This window comes from Triticum dicoccoides, chromosome 2B, assembly GCF_002162155.2.
Source record: "Triticum dicoccoides isolate Atlit2015 ecotype Zavitan chromosome 2B, WEW_v2.0, whole genome shotgun sequence".
Classification (NCBI taxonomy): Eukaryota; Viridiplantae; Streptophyta; class Magnoliopsida; order Poales; family Poaceae; genus Triticum; species Triticum dicoccoides.
In genome coordinates this window covers 714,893,423-714,910,203 of record NC_041383.1, presented here as the reverse complement: position 1 = coordinate 714,910,203, position 16,781 = coordinate 714,893,423, and the positions used below count along the sequence as shown (strand labels likewise).

At 44.6% G+C, this 16,781-nt stretch overlaps 2 long non-coding RNA genes across 5 annotated transcripts; one reads left to right on the top strand and one right to left on the bottom strand.

Annotated features, from left to right (window-relative positions):
- Positions 1-6,321: 6,321 nt before the first annotated feature.
- LOC119368456 lies at positions 6,322-8,236 on the bottom strand. The gene is made up of 3 exons (XR_005176648.1): positions 7,364-8,236; positions 7,148-7,229; positions 6,322-7,039 (listed from the first exon to the last, which is right to left on the bottom strand). It is a non-coding gene; the product is annotated as an uncharacterized LOC119368456 (long non-coding RNA).
- Positions 8,237-11,651: 3,415 nt separating this feature from the next.
- On the top strand, positions 11,652-15,372 carry LOC119365814. Of its 4 annotated transcripts, none has more exons than XR_005175769.1 (3): positions 11,652-11,955; positions 12,046-12,158; positions 12,256-15,372. It is a non-coding gene; the product is annotated as an uncharacterized LOC119365814 (long non-coding RNA). The 4 variants fall into 4 exon arrangements; XR_005175768.1 differs by having other exon boundaries at positions 11,652-12,158; positions 12,256-13,864; positions 15,138-15,372; XR_005175767.1 differs by having other exon boundaries at positions 11,652-12,158; positions 12,256-13,864; positions 14,571-15,372.
- The last annotated feature ends 1,409 nt before the right edge of the window (positions 15,373-16,781 follow it).

The window sequence follows — 16,781 nt, the reverse complement described above, 5'->3', positions numbered from 1 at the left end:
AGACTGACAAAGACAAGTTGAACACAGTCCTTGACCATAGATACGGTTACTCGAATGATTTTGACTCTGCAGAGTTTGTACTATTTAACCACAGCCAACTGATTTCAGTAGTCATGGAGGACTAGTTTCGTTTATGCTATTTCAGAAGAAACACATCTAACTAGTACACACCCATTCCACATCCTGATGCCAGGAATCACCCTAGGCAACGTTCAAGAAAAACTTTGAGACGGGGAGGCCACAACCTCGAGTGGCATGGGATCAAATTTATATCGCGTGCTCTAAGGGGTGCCCCCCTCTCGGTCCCAACCAGAAACACCCATGCCCGCTGACTGGATGACTGGCTTTAATCCAGGGCCATGGAACCCTCATCACGGCCCCTCTATTTGGTGTGTATGAGGAAAGAGGTTTGCGGTTCCATCACCTCCTCCGGTATCTACGGTATAAAGATAATATGTACTAACGTAAATACCATGTGTGCACAAAAAGTGTTCCAAATATTTTTCAAATAAATATGATAAAAAACTAGAAAGAAAAATAAAGATGACAAAAAAAGAATCAATCAAAAATTATTTTTTGTTTAAAATTTATTAAAGTTTTAGTCCAGGGACTTATCTGTAATGAAACAGAAAGTTTCCACGGGGTAGAACAGAAAAAGACAGAAAAACGTTTCAGTTAGAAAGCGTATTTTCCCGAAGGCATTTTCAGAAAACAGTTAAAAAAAAGAAAAAAGCTGATGGGGGGGTCCCACCCGTCAGGTTTAAACGCTGAAACAGAGTCACCGGCGCCCGAAGGCTGCGGTGGTCGCTGGCGGCGATCCACGGCGAGTTAGGAGGAGTGGATGGTACCTACGGACTCGGGGTGCTCTTTCGCGTCTGTGGGTGGTGGAGCTGGTCATAGGCGAGCACCACGTCGACGGTGGCCTCAACTCCGGGGGACGGTGGTTCGTGTGTTGGTGGATCTCGCCGGGGAGGGCTGCAAAGGTCGAATTGGGGCTCGGGTTAGAGCACTGGGTGCCCTAGAGGGTTGGTGACGCGGTTTGGGAGTCGGGGATGGTCTCACCTGAGTGAATCAAGCTGGAGCCCGAGGCGGATCGGGGCGGCCGGAGTCGGGGAAGGAGACCTCCTCGGGGTCCTCCTAGTGGCTAGGCGGGGCTCTGATGAGGTGGAGGAGTGGTGCAGGGTCGAGAACAAGCTCGAGAGCTCCTTTTATAGCTGGTCCGAGGCGGTGGCCGCGAACGGGATAACTTCGGTGACGATTACGGTGGGGCAGTGGTCGGTCAGGTGATTTAGGGGGCTAGGCATCATCGCGATGGTCTACTGGTTCCGTTCAAGTGCTAATTTTGGTCTGCCTTGGGTGGTACTCCATGTTTACAATGGAACGGCTCACGGAGCTCATCAACAGCAGAGAGCATGCTCTGCGCTGCTCAGGCCACAGCAACGGTGCTTCAGCGTGCACAGGCAAGCGGACAGCCATGCGGAGGCTTCGGGTGGCTTGGACGGTGCTGGACGGCACCGAAAGGTGGTGCTGATCCCTGCTGGCCGCCACGGGTGGCTCTGCCACCGCAGAAGTTGCCCGCGTCGGCGAGACACGTCACCACCGATGATGGTGCCCGTCCAAATGACCGTGTGGCGCTCTGGATAAGGAGGGGGAACAGGGAGCAATGCGCCACTGCAGTTACTGGCGAGATCGACGTCGTGCTCTGAAGAAAACTACGCTGTCGACTGAACCTAACACTACAAGTCTGAAATTTCTGAATTTGAACAGCAACAGTGCATGCCAGGTGCTCGATGAAATGATTTTGGCATGTGGAAAAAATTTCTAGAGCTGATCTTTGTTGAGGTGGTCTCTTGGTGCATCTAGGGGTTGCCTGATTTATCCCAGAATTTTTGGAGAAGAAAAATATTGAATTTCACCAAAAATGATAAATCTGGTCCAAACTTGCAGTGAACAAAACTTGAAAGATTTGAACTATGGAGGAGTGGATCTTGATGGATCTAGATTGGGGGTGCTAAGGACTAGTCAAAGGAGTTGGTTTGGGATCAAAGCTCAAAAGAAATCTGGTACTTCCTTTGCAAATCACCTAGGTCCAAAATAAAAGACAGAAATAGTTTTGGGGATAAAATAAATGGAATAAAAATAAAAAATGGGTTGAACTTGCTGGGATTGGATATTTGACTTGACCCAAAGTGGAGGGAGGGGTTTTGGAAGAATTTTTTTTACATGAGGCATGGTAAAAGAGAATGGTTGTAATAAAAGGAATAAATCCAAAAACCCATAGGATTTCTTTTTAGTTGAAAAACTTTCCAAAAATTAATTGTGATGAGTCAACACCAATGAAAAGCCTTCAATACCAAACATCAAGGTTGAGGATGACCCAAAAATAAAATATTTGTCATAAGAGAAAATTTTGAGGAGAGTCTTTTTTTTGAAAGATTTTAAATAGCCTCCTTCAAATCAAACCAAGGATTTGCTAGAAACCAAATCAATTGGAGTGTCACAGAAAGTTGCCAGTCGTCGGATTCTGCCCCAATGTTGATTACACATATGGTGTTCTTCGAGGCACCATTGATCCTTAGCCGATGTCTCGGAGCCTGAAGGTGCTCGGTGCTCGTAGGAACTAGGCAATCAGAATATAATAGCTTTATACTATCTCCTTTCCGGTTTATGGGGCTCAATTCAAAAATTTCACCAACCAAGGTAGATGGTGAGTGGTGGAATATTTTTTGTAGATTGCTAAAGCATTCAATTAAAGCGCTTGTTTTCCTAAAAAATGTGTTTACCAATGCATTAATTTCAATGCATATATGCATAAAGTACATGCATTGGTCAATTTTCTCTTAATACTTGCATGCAATCATTTAATGCACCTTAAAACCTAAACTTGTGATGGAGAACAACCAAATTGAGACTTATAAAATTGGAGAACTAAAATTTTGAGATAAGCCCTATAAACCGGAAAGGAAGGAGTAAGTTTCAATTAGTCATAGGAGTTTAATTATGGGGGCTGGTGACGAGCCCCCGCTGTTTGAAGTGGTCGGCTTTGGCCGATCGAGGTCTATGAATGTGCACACTTTGGCTAATACAAAGAGAAGTCATACGTTTAACATGGGTGATCTCTACCGTCACATTGCTTGACGCAGTCTGCGATAGCTGACCAGTTTACGCTTACCCAGATAGTAAGTTTTTGGCTTTCTCCACTAAGGCGCTCTGCCAATTGACCTGGCGGCACAATCGCATTGGTTCTCCCTTTACACCCTTAGCCGAATTCATCGGGAATGTAAGGGGTACACATAGGAGCCGAGCATCCGAACTATTGACCGAAATATGATTTCGAAACTGATGCATATAAGGGCAAATCTGAGACACCGAGTACTTCATACTTCTGTAACAATTGTATCTTTTAAAGACGTTATTGCTAACACAGAGGCAGTGCTTTTAAAGAAAACTAACTGGGACACTATTTCTTTATATATAAATTCAAGCTTTTACATGCCGAACTACAATGAGAGGAACTAAAAGAATAAAATGTAAAGGAGAAAAACATAGGAGGGAAAAAATAGGGTGGCTATAGTCAATGGGTTTTAAGGAGCCGGGGCCGCATCTTTCCGCACATCTGTGCCTCCGAGTTGTTAACCAGCTCGTCATCTTTACTGAGGGGGACTACTGCTGTATTCGACCCTTTATGCGCTTATTGCGTTTATTGGTCGTGTCATGTGAAGGAGGTCTTGCAGCAGTCTTTTGTGTGGTTTAAGACACCTTGGGGTATGTCAGTCATCCTTTGACAGAGACGCGCCGATGTGATGGCTCAAGGCCACATCGCTCCTCGGTCAAGTCATTCCGACATTCTGTTAAATTTGGCTCCTTCATGGCCCAGGTAATTTTGAGCCCAAAATTATGCACCTTGGGGACGTAATGCCCCATCCAAAGAGGGGGCACAAGGAGCTCGCGTCCCTATTTAGGGTGCCGGGTTATGTGTCCGAGGTCGAATTGCACGGCCCGCGCTTGCTTTGAGGAGCTAGTCATGTGTTTACCGCTGCAGGCGGCCTCCTCAAACGCTTGTACCTCGGCTGCGAAAGCCCCGGTCTGCTCCTCTGTCCGGAGTGAGCGTTCGATATTACCATTATCTTTGATAACGTCTTTGGGTCCCGGCATTTTGAGCTTGAGATAGGCGTAATGAAGGACCACGTCGAAGCGCATGCAAGTTGTGTGCCCTAAGAGCACGTGGTCTCCACTCCGAAAAGGGACGATGTTGAAGATTAACTCTTCGCTCCTGAGGTTCTTGGGCTAGCCGAAGACTACTTCCAGCATAATACAACAGGCTTCAACACCTGGAATGGCACCTATAAAGGTGGTGGTGCTCGGCTTAATTCGTGATGAGTCAATGCCCATCTTCCTGATCGTGTCTTCATAGATCAGATTGAGGCTGCTTCCTTCGTCCATAAGGACCCGCGCCAGATGATAATGGTTGTTATTTTGTCATGGCAGATGTCCTAGGCTTATGAGTTAAGCATGAGGCCATCGTAACAGTGATTAACTTGTCGGGGTTGAGCGGGAAGAAAGACACGATTTACCCAGGTTCGGCCACTCACGGTGGAGGTAAAAGCCACTCAGTGATTAACTTTCCCGCAACAACCCTGCTAAGCCATCCCAAAGGGTGGATAACCACCTGGTTTTATTGCAAGAATACCGCTCCGGCCAATGAAAATCTTCTGCCGGCTTACAGGCCCGATCGCCTTCCTGTCGGTTTTGACCCATCGACCGGCTTCTGGCACATGAACATGTTGAAGCGCTTTCGTATGTTCAAGAAGTCACTGCTTTGTTAGATAATGGGTTAACTGGAGTTGACTTAGCCCGTTGCTGGGTCTCGTGGAGGATTCTTCCCTTAAGTCGTCGAACTGGCTTAATGTATGATTATTCAGGCGAGTCAAAGTATCCTCAGCGGTACACCTCTGACAGCTTTACTCTTGAAGAAATATTTCAAACTGTGAACTCTCTGCTTGGGGAGTCTCAGGAAAATTGTAATAAAGTTGGACTACCACTATTCTCCAAGCTCAACCCTGTGGCAACCCAGCTCAGAGAAACCAGAACGCCCCGTATTCCAGCCCAGAGATCGAGGAGAAGTCTTCAGCAATACGACACTGCTTAGCATAGAACAAATTAGCTCTTAATTACAATCTATCTGGTACAAGGGGATTACATCGGCACGGCGACCCTAGGCCTGCCACGGTTGCTCCATGCAAGCAGTAGAACTACCCGAAGCAGCGGAATAACTCTAGCGGCAAAACAACGACGACGGTGATGAGCTCCAATCTGTAGGGACTCTGGCTGGAATGCTTATCCTAGCTCGCAAACAAGGAATCCACGACAAACAAGCAATCAAATCTAGCATGAACTGCAAACTGGCATGACACGACAGGTCAGTACATTGAATGTACTTGCAAGCTCAGAGCAAGCAAAGCAACAAAGACAAACAACAGCATGGCAATTATAGGTTAACAAGGATTAACAGTATATTAATAGATCATCATAGCATGAACAAGATGAACATGATACAACTAGAATAATATGAGCATGTCAATGGACATATGAACATGATGATACTATCATGCAACAGGATGAACCTATCATGCACCAACTTACTCTGCTCGGGTTACCATCGTAACCATCACATGCATAAGCTTACCATCACAGACATCACACGATCATCGTGGAATCCAATCAATCTTGGTATTAACAATACCATAGTAATCATTCATGACCACAGGGAGCTTGACTGTTACCCTTGACTCTCGCATAATACAACAAATATCCAACAACTCGGTATCCTCGATACCACGGTGATCCTCTCACGATCACATAAAGATCAACCAACTTCTCTCATCATCAAACCGGGGTTGTTATTAATCAAGCTATCATTATTATTATAATTACTATTGACCCATAGTGTGACGAACTACTATTGATATATTTAACACACACTCTCCAGAGGTTAGTACACTGTACCCACACCACGGAACACATGGGCTCGCACTCCCATACGTGTGGACCAACGGCGTTCCGACAAAACCGATATACTACCATGACACTCTCCCGGCCACTCCAACCAACTCCTTCTGGGAAAAGTCACGGGTGGCCCCATGCCTACCAAAGGCATCAACGGCCACCGTCGTGGCAAAACACTCAATGGTCCCAAATGGGGACAACCCGAGTACAACAACAACAACAACGGGCACACAAGGCTTATGCCGTCCTACCCGGCCAAGGTAGCATCCGCGCATAACCTTCCCTCGTTGGAGGCACCGGCAAGAGGCATGACAATAAACCCAGTTAGGACCTTCCCATAAAAGACAAGTGTGGCTGCACTGGTCAGCTCGATTTGGTGGCACCATGACTTAGCCAACAGTTGCTCAAGTTCAATTAAGTCCGGTTAAACTTGAATGCAATAAGCCGAGTCATATGAAGATAACATGAGGCTACTACAATGCATGAGCATGATATCAACATAAACATGGAGGTGCAACATAATCATCGAGCATGACCACAATGAATCACATCCAACTGAGCATGGCATAAATGACAAGCATGAATATCATAAGCTTAACTCTACCATGAGAATAGCATGACTACTAGCATCAGAAATAAATACCACACAAGAACATAGCAATAACATTACCAAGTAAGCAGTTAACCAACTAACAACAAAGAAACATGCATATCAACGGTACTCGGTAACCGACAATAGTCATGCCCCGAAGGACACGGCCAATCCAACATGTACTACCAGAAAGCATAACGATATGAAAGTAATACTAGCAAGTAGTTCATGATAACCAGGTGCAAGAAAGCATCGCATGACGGTGAACACCGATCCATAAGCATAACCGAAATAACACGCATTTATTAAAGATTCAAGTTTAAAACCAAGGCTACTGCACAAATGGTGGTTGTGGCTTGCCTTGGGATGAAGAAAGCACCGAGGAGAAGTGCGGAAGGCTCGTAGAAAGAATCGCCGGAAAGGTTTCTCCCTCGGAGGGGGCTGATTAGGGGCAAGGGAAATAAGGTCATTTCTAGTATGTTGAAACATAGTAAAAATTATTGGAGCAGAACAGGCTCGCTGAGACGAAGATTTGGGCGTTGGATTCACCATATTCAGAGTTGTGGTTGAAAAGTTATAGCCCGACGAAGTTCAGGGACCAATCTGTAAAATAACTTCTACAAACAGGCCCCTGGAGGATAAAACAAAAAAAGTATTTTAGGTAAACACACTTTCAGGCATGATGAAACGTATTCTTAGCCGAAGTAAGTTGGAAGGCGCTTTCATTGAAGGAAAATGTATTCTGCGGAATACGTGTCCACTTACTTCACGTTAGCAGCGGCGGGGCCGGGCTCTAGGGTCGCTGAGGAGTGGGTACCGCGGGCGTTGACTTTCTCCTCCTCGTCCCTTCTTCCACCTCTTGACGGACAGAGGCAGGGGCGAGGCCGCGCGATGCTGGCGCCGGCACGGCCAACTCCGGCCGTCTCCAGCGCGTGCGCGGGTACTGGCGTGCTCGGCGAGGAGTACCGCGTCCACCTGACGCAGCAGCAGCACCGGGGAGGGCCTGGACTACGAAGCCCTTGCGGCAACAGAGAAGCGGGGAGGCGGTGGCCGAACTAGGGGACGGCGGCTACAGGGGCTCCAGCGGCAGTATGAGGTGGTGGGGAGGATCGCCGGTGAGAGGGGAAGCTCTAGGAGAGGTCAGGGAGTGGTGGGGAGGCTTGGGTCGGCCGAATTTGAGCGGAGCACCGCGGGGAGGCTTCGGCCATGGGAGGGGCAGGAGAGCTTCTCGAGCTCGGGGAAGAGGCTGGGCGGGGTCTTGGGAGTGAAGTGGAGGTGATGGAGTGCTCTGATGAGCTCAGGGACGCCTATTTATAGCCAGGCGAGTGGGGCCGAGCTCGGGTGCCGCCATGCACGTCCGAGCGAGGACCTGCCGTGCCCAGCATTCACGGGGAGGCACATGGAAGGCGACGAGGGAGAAGCAGACGAGGTGCAGAGGTCATGGAGACGAGCGGCGCTCGGGTACACGAGGAAGAAGAGGACACGACCAAGGAAGACGACGCGGTCACGGGCCGAAACTGTGCAGCGACGGTGACGGCTCACCGGGGAAGCAAACAGAGGGGGAGATGGCTCCATTAGGACTGCGACGACACGGGGAACATGCTAGACATGCCCGTGCTCTCTGAGACGCCGAGTAGAGGAGGGGCCCGAGCAAGAAGACGCTCTAGACGCGGCCAGTGCATGGCAAAACGGTGGTCACCGCGCAGGGTGGCATCAAGAGGACTCCAGAGGCTTCCTTGACATGTCTGGTTACTAGTCCCTGCATCACTGAGCCTGAGGGAGGTGATGGATAAAGCATAGGGGCTCTGGGTCGATGGGATTACTCCACTAAAGTTTGTTGTATCAAACTGAATCAGGTTACAGTGATCAACAGCGAACAGGTTCGAGCCAAATGAGTTGTTTGGGGTGTTTAGGATAGGAAGGCAAGAATCCTGTGAAGTTTGGTAGGAAATGGACCAATATATAACATAGTTGCTTTGCAACTGGCCAAAATGGTCCAGAATAGATATTATGATGATGCACTCAAATTAAGAATCCACTTGAGCTAAAATTTGGCATGCCAGTGTTACCTGGCCATATGAAGATGCTGTACAAATGTCATACCAAATGTATAAACTAAAATGGTACTTTCTTCACAAACATCTCCTCTGGGCAGAAACTTGAGAAACTTCCTAAGGTAAAATGGCTATATAAAATATGCGCAAATTTGGTGTACATAGGTTATATGGATAGGAGAAGGTCTTGGAAAATTTTCAGCCATAGTAGAGCAAGGTAAAATATACTTGGTTCACAAATTGAAAAATTTGATAGAAGCAAAGGTTTGGTCCTGGGCTCACATAGATCATGGGATGGAGCTTAAATTTGGAGGAGTGGGATAATATGAGCACATGAATGAATGTGAAAAATTTCAACTCATTTTGATAACCCTAGCTAGTACTTCCTTCACAATGCATTCCCTCAGACATAAACTTTGAAAACATTTATCAGGAGTATTTACTAGGCAAATGAGGTTGAAATTTGGCACAGAGCAATGATATGGACATGAAAAGGTGTTCAAAAAGTTTGAAGTTAATCTGGAGAAGATAAATAGCACTTGCTTCACAATGTGCCATTTAGGACAGAATAGGAAATGAATTAATTGAGCATGATGGGAAACATGGCCAATGAAATATTTTTTCATATTTGAGGAAGATATGACCCAAACAATTTATGATAATTATTTGGGAATTTTAAGAGTGATGGAAATATAGGTTGCTTCACAACCTAGGGCAAATTGGGTTATTCCTTTAAGAGAAAAAGGAATATTCCCAAGGAAAAGATTATTGGGATTGGTCCAAGATGGAAATGGCAAGGTCTAGTGATGGATAGGAGGATGACAAGCCACTCTGGAAAGAAACAAGAGGTCATCTTCTCCAATTTCCATACCACATAGCCACAGCAAAATAAAACTCAAGCAAAAATCTCAGAAAATTAAATGAAAAAGAAAGGGCCAAAAATCAGGCTGTGACAAACCTTCCCCCCTTAAAGAAATCTCGTCCTCAAGATTTGGTTGCTCAAGGAACAAGTATGAATATACCGACTTAAGGAAACCGTTTCCAACTCAGGTATCCTTTTTCATTTATTGATTGTTCCCCATTGAATTTCATATGACTGTTTGTCTGGTCCTGGGGTGGGTTGTGTCACTGTATCCACATTCTGACAGATCATACCTTACAGGTTCATGCTTATACTGGCTCCAATTCTTTTCATATCTGTCGACCTAGCTGAGTGTGATAGATTATCATGACTAAAATATATGTCCGTCTCACAAGTCCAAGAGTGATTTCCGATGGATGTGTCGTCCAGCACTGACAACCTTTCATGAAGTGGTGAACATATTTTCCTGGTGGACACCCAAGCTTTTACTCCTTGCATTGGGTTTCTCCAGTAACTGTGGGTCCTTCAGGGTCAAAACGGTGTTGTGGATCATAACTGTTTTTCTGACTGATACTGATTTCTTGCGGAGTTTCTGAATTATCTTGACTGGCTCCACTGCCTTGAGTGTCAGATCCGTACCCAATGTTTGACTATCGCCTGTCATGACCAACATAGAGGGGTATAGCCTTATATGGTAGTATCCGTAGACTTGACTGATGGTGGTTCTGACAGAAGAATTTTATCATGACAGGCTATCCTTTGATGATCCTCATAAGTGAGGACACATGCCTCAAGACGGTTATTCATCATCCTGATTATTCATTCGGTCGACATATCCATGGGGATAGTAGGCTGTGTGATGCTTTACCATAGCTGTTGAGGTCAAACCGTTGAATTAACCTTTGGTCTGACAGGGCAGACTTAGATATGCGATATTGACAAATCTGAGCATATGCGGTTAACTGAGCGGGTTGTCTGGATATGAGGGCCTTACAAAAATTGAGTAGTTCCCCTAAGGTGAATATTCATGGTGATCGATACTGACTTAGAATGTGCGAGGTATCTGCACCATGTGGGTCTTGCAACAATTTTCACACTTGCATCACCGTTCTTGCTCCTTCATTATTGTTTTCCTTGTCTGTATCCTTGGTTTAAGGAGCGGAGTCATATTACTTCTTCTTGTGACCATAGGTTCTGTCGGGTGCAATATTCTGATAGGCGTACACTTATCCTCATCTTCTGACATGGTAATATTGATTAAATGGCATGTTCATCACCTCTGAAGTTCTGACAGTAGGGAAATGATCATCCGAACCCTTGCAAGAAATTGGCAAATAAATCAGTAGACACCAGACGGTCGTTACAACTCAGATCTAGGACATTACTGAAATAACTCAACCACGGCTCAATACGGCCGAAAAGCAGCTCAGAGCATGAGACCGTGTTGATAAGAAGAACGTGGCAGCTCCCTAAGATAGCCGAAAAACAGCTCAGAGCAAAGGGCCACTGTCACAACAAGAAACTCAATAGCTATACGAGATGGCCGGAAAGCAGCTCAGAACTCGTGACAGTTGTTGAATAGAGAGAAATAAAGTCAGCATCCAACCCGGATATCTAAAAACAGCTCAGATCATACGTGTGGTGCCGTTACTGGAGAGGAGAAGACAAGGGCCCTTCAGGATCATATTCCAGGTTCACATGTACTTGTACTGAGCTCACTGTTGTCGTCAATCTTCATAATCCTTTGTCACACTGCGGTGTATAACTGGCTTCCTTATCTTAAGAATCCTCATGTAGCTGTCAGATCTGTGTTCAGTGACTTGCAATACCTCGGTGATATGCTGACTGCATATATATATATATATATATATATATATATATATATATATATATATATATATACCTAATAATAAAGCAAATTGGGGTTCTCTCGTCCGTCGTTGTTGTTTTTACAAAAAAGTCCTTATAGTTTTTGGTAATTAAACCCGCAGTCCCTTTTTCAGTTGAAAAAAACGTTTCATTTAGAAATTTTACCAGGAAAACCTTGTGGTTTCCTGTATTCAACCCGTGGTCCTTTTAATGTGAGAAAATCGCAAGGAAGACAGGCGGATCGGGGCGCAGCGTCGAGGGATCTGGCGGGTGGTGCGGGGGGCTTCGGTGGCGGCGGCGTCCTTCTCATCCAGAGAAAGGGAGAGACATGGCGTGAGGGAGATAGGAAAGAGAGGAAGAAAGGAGAAGGAGAGGGGGCGCAAGGTGAGGGAGATGGTCGCCGGCGGTGGCGCCTCCGGTGACCGGCCGGCGGCAGGCCCGATGGTGTCTGGAGTTTTGGACACCTGCGCGAGCTACCCTGCTGCTGCTAATTCTTCTCTCCCCATGCCTCTGCAGCTGCTCCTTCTACTCCTCAGATGCCCATGCTTGCTCTGAAACAATCATTGTTGAAGGTGAAGTTCTTTTACAGAACAATGTAAAATATGTTATGCAGAGGAACTATGTTAGCTGAAGTGGTTGCTAAGTTGTTTGAACAAATGAAGATGAGGTTTGATGCTTAATTGTGCTTGCCGGACTGAAGGGCATGATTTCTGGACCACAGATGATGCATTTTATTGGCAGGCACAATCAAGGGCCCATCATCTTTCTGCTATAGGTTCAACACAAACAACAACTATCTTGTATTTACAATCTACCACTTTTAGCAACTAATTTTTGGCTGAATTAAAGTTTTTGGATGGTTACTGTCCCAGGAGTGACTGAACAATTGCAAAAATCTAAGCAAGAAGAAGATAGTTGACCCCAGGGACTGCCCCATGTGTATGCAGGCATCCGAAGACTGCACTCATCTGTTCTTGTTCTGCCCCAATGTTAGACCGATCTGGACAGCCACTGGTATCAACCACAAATGCAGAGACATCAAAGATGTTTGGGTGTTTAATCCCCCAACTCCACTTCCAGCTTCTCTGCAAACTTTCATGACGCTGTTGGTTCTTTGGAAAATCTTGGACTCCAGGAATGCATGGGTTTCAGGAAAAATCGACTCTCACCAGTCGATGTACTAAAAAGATGTTGGTCTTTGGCCTGATTTCTTCTCCTCAAGGTAAACGATTGTCCTGTAATACCCCTATTTCTCCTTAAGTGAAAATTCAGGTGGGGAAGCCCCCATCCCCCCTCCTACATCACCTAGCCTGGTATCGTAACAAGTTTTATTTTGAATGCCTAGAACGTCTAGAAACTTTTCACTAAGTGCCCTCACAAATCTTATAAGTAAATGATGTTCTCTATGAATTTTTATTTTACAAGCTGCAACTACGTTACGATTTTCTCCCCTGCCTACAAGTTGGTACAGAGCCGAAACCCAACTGTCTTCCAATGGAGGTTTGTGCAAATGGAGGCCAAGTTGCTGTTGTGGTGGTATGGTTGGTAGGTCATGGTTTCACGTTCCGCTGCAGATTAAGAAGGCTCTCAAGGGTCTGAGAGTTGAGGTCTCCCACCGAGGAGAGGTGCGCAGGAAATACCGCATCAATGGCTTGACAAAGCAGTCTAGCAGAGATTTGAGGTTCAAATTATCGACCGTCGAAACCAAGACTGTGAGGGACTACTTTCGAGAAACCTGCAAGCTGCAACTAAGTTACGATTTTCTCCCCTGCCTGCAAGTTCGTACAGAACAAAAACCGAACTATCTTCCAATGGAGGTTTGTGCATTGGAGGCCAAGTTGCTGCTGTGGTGGTATGGCAAGACTGAACTCAACTCATCGGCTGTGGCAAAATGATCTCCCTACAAGTACTAACTAATTTGCATATATGCTCTGGTTCTCATGTTACTGTATGAATTAGGTGCCTCCAAATAAATTCTCAAAAAAAAGAAGTTTTAAAAAATAAGTTAGTTCGGATTCAGCACGTGGCTCTTGTTGCAATTGCTTGCATCACTTCTAGCTCATTTCTTTGTATTCTCTTAGTTAGTTCATTATTCAGGCTCTACTACTTATCATCATTTTTGGCCCAGGAAAACAGTGTCATGATTTATAAACTAAATGAAAATATTATCCCCAAAATCCCAACCAGTAGATGCAAACATCACACCATATCTAAAATGTTCATCCCTAATTTAACAGGTACCAACAAGGTGAAAAGATCCTCAGCTGAGTGTCTTTGCTGAGGGTCAATTTCTTTAGGAGCAGGCAAAACCGCCTCGATGCAGAGAGATCTGCCATACATGCACCGTTGTCTCGAAACACTTTACTTCATTGTGTGCTTTACTGACTGAATAACTACTTCTGATTCTTGTCAAAGGTTGAAGCTGTGAAGAAGATAATCAAGTACGTATGATGCAGTTTAGGAGAGTTGTCAAAGAGCACGGTTAGTTTGTTCTGTTATAATACTAAATTCGTAGATGGTGGTGTAGCTGTACTGTTATGTCGTGTTCAGCAGCGATAAGACCATTGCTCTTCATGTTTTTAGTTTAATCTGTACTAATTCAGAAAGATTAGTCACATATTGGTCGTTGTTAGCCACCTGAAGTTAATGGGAGAGGAAGGAGCATGAGTGGTCTTTTCTTTTCGTTTCACAAATTAGCCACAAGTTAAATGCAGGGTGAGAGCATGTGCAGATTAATTTTTTACCGACTGGAACAGGCTATCAAAGATTGTTCTATCCGTCTTGGAAAAATGTGTTCAAAGTGAATTCTTTCAAGAGCTGAGCCTATTTATTAACTTATGTAAGTCCTTAGATTCTATGGCCGCAATCCAGAAGCTTTATGAGATTTGCCAAGTATATTATGAAAAACGGTCGTCATCTCCTGAAGCCGTCGAAAATGTTTGTGTCGTATTAGTTAAGAACTACATGGAGAATTGACACTAACCAAACTAAATGCCTTACTATTGATTACCACATATTGTATTGTGAGCATGGGATGTATTTCTATGCTTGGAGAAAAACACATTATTATTAATTAGATTATATTTCGTTATTGGATGTGTTCCTATACTATCTTGAATAAACAAAAACTTCATATATAATTACCCGAGCAGGTGCGCCACATTGTTCTTTTTATTTTATTTTGTAGTAACACAAGGGCAATGGCACTCACATTTGAATACCCACATCGTCGACTGGCGGGCCGAAGGAGGGCACCCTAGAGCGGATGCCCACTCAACCGGGCCTTGGCAAGGACACCTGCCTCATGCCGCTGCACGCTCATGTGCTCTCCTATTCTGAATCGTTGGGCAGAGGAGTAGGAGGCCATGGGTGGCATTGGGTCTGACCAATGGCTTGAGGACCTTCTTGACAACAAGACTATCGTGCCATGCTGTCGTGTTGGGTCATCACGGTGACCATGGACAGTCAGGCTTCATGGTGGGGCTGGGATGGACCCCTGGTAGGATCGTAGGCAATGTCGCTTGCTCTGCCACGTCATTATACGCGATCCAGGGCAAGAGGATATCAACCAGGACACAGTTGTATCCCCATTGCAACGCAGAGGTTTCATATTACAAAAGATATTATTCTCTAATATGAATCTGTAAGAAAAGATATGTCATACATTTGTGCAAATTGATAATGTAAGCTAATCTCAAAACTTTATTTCAAGATTGATTACTCGGTGGTGCTAACTTCCATTTTCTCAAAACAGGATGTGCATGCTATTTCTGAAAAAAGAAGCTTCTATGTTGGATGGCGTCCCTGGTGGTAGTTTAAGATATCTAGCAAATGAAAGGGCGCCTCATAATTCATTGGATATAGTTGGCTGTAAATGACTGTCAGTTTCTAGCTTAAATATAGTTTTAGATATCTAGATATGTACTCTTTAACAGTATGATGTGCTTGATGGTGGCCCTATGTGTTGGTTGAAATTATCACGTTCTTTACGAGCAGTTGCAGTGCTCTTATTATTTTATTTTCACAAATATCATCACATTTTCCCTCAATCTTAAGATATGCACTATGCTGCTCCTCCTGGCTTGTGTGTTGCTTCCGCTGGATGATGCTCTGTTTTATGTTTGTTTGGACAAGGTCCAAGACCTGGCTGATGTACAGTTTTGACATACAATGATCTGCATATGTATGTCTTTATTTGGGTTATAGACAGGATACAAATATTGTATGTCAGTGTGGAACACCGTACGCCTTTTAACTCATTCTAGGTGTTCATTCAATCTGAATTGTGCTGTTTTATTTAGCCGATGCTAGCTTGTGATTTCTTGTGCTGCAAGCTGTAGTTAATTTTCCGTAACTGACGTCTTTGATCCTGCAGTTGGGTAATGCACTTGTGATCATTTTTCTTACTCTGCTGTCAGTATCACCGGTCTTGGGGTTCAGATTTTGTCAATATCAAAATCTAGGTACTTACCAGCAAATGAGTTATTGATCTATTTACTTAGTCAAGTTCATTTCTGTTATGTTCTTCAGTCAAGCTTCAGATTCTAGCCTTGATTAAATGGCAATGATATTCTCCAAAACCTACTAAGGTCAGAAATCCTGCCACCCAACAGGATGGTTTGCCAACTGCTGTGAGCATTGCTCAGTGTGTGTCAGCCATTCATTAGCATTGGAATTTGCCGGAGCGGCCCGATGCAGCGGCTGCCATGGACGGATGCCTTGCGCTTGGCCGGCACGCCGATGCAGAGGAGGCGCGAGGGAGACGAGAGGAGCACGGGGAAGAAAGAGGAGGCGGCGGAGAAGGGTTCATCACCGGCGTGGCAGCGCTCTCCGGTCGGAGTGGCGGCCGAGGGCCGCGAGGCTGGCGGGATCTCGCAACGACAGTGTCTCCTTTTTTCGAGAGCGTGCGTGGTTTTGTGTAGGCCGAGTCGTTTGGGCCAAGCCCAAAAAGTGCCAAAAACAATTGCAGATAAAATATATTTTTTAAAAAACAAAAATTCTGAAAAAAACATTTTTCAGAAAAAAGTTCTCAAAAAAATTCTTACCCCTAAAATAACATTCTTTTCAAGAAAAACATGTGTTCAAAAAATATTCTTTTTTAGGGAAATGTTCAAATTTCATAAAAATGTTAACTCTTCTTAAAAAAGTATTACAATTTTTATGTAAACATTAACTTTAAAAAATAAGAAAATTTTAACATTTAACCTTATCATGGATGTTTATTAAAATTGGATATAATAGATGGTGCACAATGGCACATGAAGCAGGCTGCACAAAAAAAATGCGGATAAAATATATTTTTTGAAAAATAAAACATTATTAAAATTATATTATACAGAAGTATGCTCTTAACCCTAAAAAAACAAAACATTCTTACCCCTAAAATATCATTATTTTC